The sequence below is a fragment of the Aythya ferina genome (assembly GCF_964211825.1).
Source record: "Aythya ferina genome assembly, chromosome: 1".
Classification (NCBI taxonomy): Eukaryota; Metazoa; Chordata; class Aves; order Anseriformes; family Anatidae; genus Aythya; species Aythya ferina.
This window is the reverse complement of record NC_140296.1, coordinates 155,294,926-155,299,354: the sequence shown is the minus strand read 5'-3', so window position 1 is coordinate 155,299,354 and position 4,429 is coordinate 155,294,926. Positions and strand designations below refer to the sequence as shown.

Here is a 4,429-nt window from a genome sequence, read left to right as displayed (position 1 = left end):
TAAAAACAAAAAAAAAAAGAAAAAAAAAAAGAGAGAGATTTAAGATTCTTATGTCTTAGAGCAAAGATCATGTTATATGGTTTGGATTTGGATATGGAGAGACAGTCTTTAACAGTTTCTATAAAAATAAGTATTATTAGCAGTTCTCCTTTAGGGGAGAGTTTAGCCATTTCACATATGGTATAGCAAATGGCATGCTATCAATAATAATGATATATATTAGTTCCTGCATGGGAAAACCTACAGAATTCCCCATGAAAGAGCAAATAAAAAAATGGTGGCTAGCAGTTAGGGTCTCTGCTCTTGTGAGACCCTACCTAGAATATTGCATGCAGGCCTTGGGCCTCCATCACAAGCAGTCTGTCCAGAGGAGGGCCACTAAGATGTTCAGAGGGCTGGAGCACCTCTCCTATGCAGAAAGGTTGAGGGAACTGGGTTTATTTTGCATGGAGAACAGAAGGCTCTGGGGAGACCTCATTGCAGCCTTCCAGTACTTTCCTAGTACTCCAGTACTAGGGAGTGTATAGACAGGAGGGGGAACATGTTGTCGACGGAAGGAAGACACAGACGCTCAATATGAGTGAACAGTGAACTTCAACTTTAATGGATAGCTCAGTCGCCTTTTATCTAGTTCGAACATAATCAACTCATACATATTGCAAAAACTAAGCTCAGGATTGGCTAACATTTCCCGCTCTTTTCAGGTAGTTCCTCCTTCTTTTAGCCACCATCCCGCCTTAGGGACTTTCCCCATCGCTCAAGGGCATCGTGTCCTTGAGCCTGATTGGCTCTCAGCCAGCTGCGTACGTGCCAGACTCATGTGAGTTGAGTACGGTACTTCACTAGCCCATTGCCTCTTAACTGCCCAACATCCACGTGTCCTATTTCACTTAACCATTCCTCCACAATTCCCCCATTTTTATTTTGTGCTACAAATACCTTCTCTGTGAGTTGCTCTAGTTTCTTAGTTAGGCAGTTAAAGATTATACGTGCAGCAACTATAATCAATATAATTATAAGTAGAAAGCGAAGTCCCTCTTTAACTAAGAAAACCCATCCACCCATGTTCTCAAAAACAGATTTAAGCCAACCTTCAAACCAACTATCTTGTACTACAATTTTTTGTGTATGATCCCTTAACCATTTCAACTGGTTGTGAATTGACTAACCATGGTCAGAAAGATAAAAGCAACACATTCCTTCTACATCTTCACACCCATGTCCCTGAGCCAGCAATAAGAAATCAATAGCGGCCCTATTTTGCAATACAGCATGTCTTAGACTCTCCATATCTTGTGACATTTCAGAAAGAACTTGTGTTGTTACATTTGATTGTTTAACAGCCCAACAAGCAAGCTTATTAATGTTAGTCAAAGCGTGTGCAGTTCCCACACCAGGCACCAAAGAAGCAAAGAATCTTTCTGCTGGACCCCACAATTCTACATCATCATTACAGTCAGAACCCAAAGTTTTTAGTTCTCGTTTAATTCTTCTGCTCCTTGTCGAGTTTTGCCACGAGTGTAAATCTGGAGCGAAAAGTGTGAGTCGCCCTAGGTAACATGGTCCTCCAAAAGCATTGGCTGGTACTCCTTGCCATGCACGGTCTCCACAGATCAAAAACATGCCAGAGAGAAGCAGCGCAGCCGCCGCTGCTTCCATGGTTACGTCAGACAGGCTGCAGGGTCCTGATGTCCGTCCCTCTGCTCTGTGCCGACTCGCCACACGGTGAGCTCCAAGCGCAGCGCTGCTCGTGGCGGTGACTGAGGGGGGGGAGGCTCCCACTGCCCCGTAGCCCCCTGAGGCAGCGTTACCGTTCTCACTGAAGGCGGCAGTGGGCAATGCCCAGCTCCAGCACTTCCCGGCAATCCCAGTCGCTCTATAGCGGCAGCAGCGACTCTCTGCTCAGCCTGATGTGTAGCTAAAGCGCTAGTGACTGTTCTCCAAGGCTTCAATAATTTTTTAGCAGACTTAATATCATTAATAACATCAAACAATTTATCTCCAAATTTACGCCACTCTGTTTGTTCAAAAAACTGTATCACGATTTGTAAAACAACCCTGCGCTACTGCATATGCTAATAAACCTGGTAATTCTTTTTTACAATCTATATCTAAAATGCTCCGCTTTTCTAAAAAGCATCTGAGCAAATTATACGCCGCTTGTCTTTCATACCTTTATATATACAGTTACAGCCTTTGCAAAGACCTCGGCGGCGCTTTTCCGGCGGGACCCTTTATAGGCTCATCCCGAGTGCGGGGACTCCCTTCCACCTTCTGAGCTGCGGGTGCGGGGACTCCTGTCCCTTTCACCTTTCAGACCTCGGCGACGCGTGACCGGCGGGATCCTCTCCCGGGTGCAGGGACTCCACGTCCCTTTCACCTTCCCGACGCGGGTGCGGGGATTCTTGTCCCTTCCACCTCCTGGGCTGCGTTGCAGGACCAGATCCTCTCTTATTCTGTCGAACACGTGGCCCAGGATCACTGCCAGCAGTGTCCAAATCCCGTTCAGACCGGTCCCTGTTCGGGCACCAATTTGTTGTCGACGGAAGGAAGACACAGACGCTCAATATGAGTGAACAGTGAACTTCAACTTTAATGGATAGCTCAGTCGCCTTTTATCTAGTTCGAACATAATCAACTCATACATATTGCAAAAACTAAGCTCAGGATTGGCTAACATTTCCCGCTCTTTTCAGGTAGTTCCTCCTTCTTTTAGCCACCATCCCGCCTTAGGGACTTTCCCCATCGCTCAAGGGCATCGTGTCCTTGAGCCTGATTGGCTCTCAGCCAGCTGCGTACATGCCAGACTCATGTGAGTTGAGTACGGTACTTCACTAGCCCATTGCCTCTTAACTGCCCAACATCCACGTGTCCTATTTCACTTAACCATTCCTCCACAGGAACACCTGTTGACATGTGTTGATAGTGATAGGATAAGGGGGGGGGGGGGGGGGGGGGGTGATTTTAAACTAAGACAGGGGAGATTTAGGTTAGAAATTAGGAGGAAATTTTTTCACTCAGAGGGTGGTGAAGCATGGGAACAGGTTGCCCAGAGAGGTTTTGGATGCTCCATCCCTGAAGACATTCAAGGCCAGGCTGAATGCGGCTCTGGGCAGCCTGCTGCAGTGGTTGGCAACCCTGCCCAGAGCAGGGAGGGTGAAATTAGATGATCTTTAAGATCCTTTTCAACCCATGCCATTTTATGATTCTATGAAATAAACAAGAGGCAATGCTATGAATAAATTATAAATTAATGAAACAGTTGAATAAAATCTGCATTCTAATTTCAAAGATCCAATGAAGAAATGTAAAGATATTTTCATCTCATTTTTATCAAATTTTTATTGGTTGCTAACAGAAAAACTTGCAAATATACGGTTACATATGAATTCTCAAACTCTATGGTAGGCAGATACCCAGAAAACTGGAGCAAGCTTTCAGGATACCCCTACCATCCATGTAAAACTTCAAGGAAAATTGAAGTTAGCAATTATTTTTTTCTTATTATCTTCAGGGTGTTCCTACAGAGGGAAGTAAGAATATAAAAGAAATCATGTACTGAAATGCAGCGGAGTAGCTCGCTGTGTATATTGAATGAACACACTTTCATGAGGTAGGCATTTTTTATCTAACTTTTGGTGAAGTCTGCTTTAAACATTCACATTTAGATTTCTGCTCTTCCAAAGTTATCCCACTCTTTAGGATTCATATATTTCATAATTTCCAATATTTCTACTCTACTATTTATCCACTCAGATCTGATCAAGAGGCTCAGGCACTGCAACAAATGAGATATTGTAATTTTCTTCCCAAAATCCAACTCCTGGATTAAGATTTCTGTTGCTATTTATACACATTTATTCTGCTTCTATTCTCACTGTAGTTCTACCATTATCCTCAGTTTGTAGTCTTCAGCCCCTCCAAAGTCCTAATGCTGTGAAACATTCTGCAGCTGATCCACAGAACCTTTATCTTGCTTTTTACCTAACAGCTAAATGTGCAAAAGAGATACAGCAAAAATATTTTAGGGAAAGCTTCCTTGTTGAGCAAGTAAAGTAATCACTCTCATTACTCAGTTTTCCATGTATAAAGATAAAATTTTATAAACTAAATCTTTAGCTCTTTGGAGTATACCTAGAATATTGTTTAGCTTTTCTGTGGGAAAGTCATTCTGAGTAGGAAATCACACTTTGCCAACAGATACTTAATTCATCTGGAGTCATCATCGACAGCCTTCAGAATGAGTCTCTCATCTGCAAAATGTAGCCATGTACATGTAATATCTTATCTAGCATTTTAAATAAATTTTCACAATATAAAAACTAGGACTGTGAGGGTGGTTGTTTGGTTGGTTGGTGTTTGTTTGTTTTTAATTTTTTTTTCTTTCTCTGGTTCTTAAATTACTCAGGTTATTTTAAAATGATATCCA

General features: G+C 42.8%; 1 long non-coding RNA gene across 1 annotated transcript; it reads right to left on the bottom strand.

Annotated features, from left to right (window-relative positions):
• Positions 1-577: 577 nt before the first annotated feature.
• LOC311430633 lies at positions 578-2,905 on the bottom strand. The gene is made up of 2 exons (XR_014688916.1): positions 2,390-2,905; positions 578-2,319 (listed from the first exon to the last, which is right to left on the bottom strand). It is a non-coding gene; the product is annotated as an uncharacterized lncRNA (long non-coding RNA).
• Between the last annotated feature and the right edge of the window lie 1,524 nt (positions 2,906-4,429).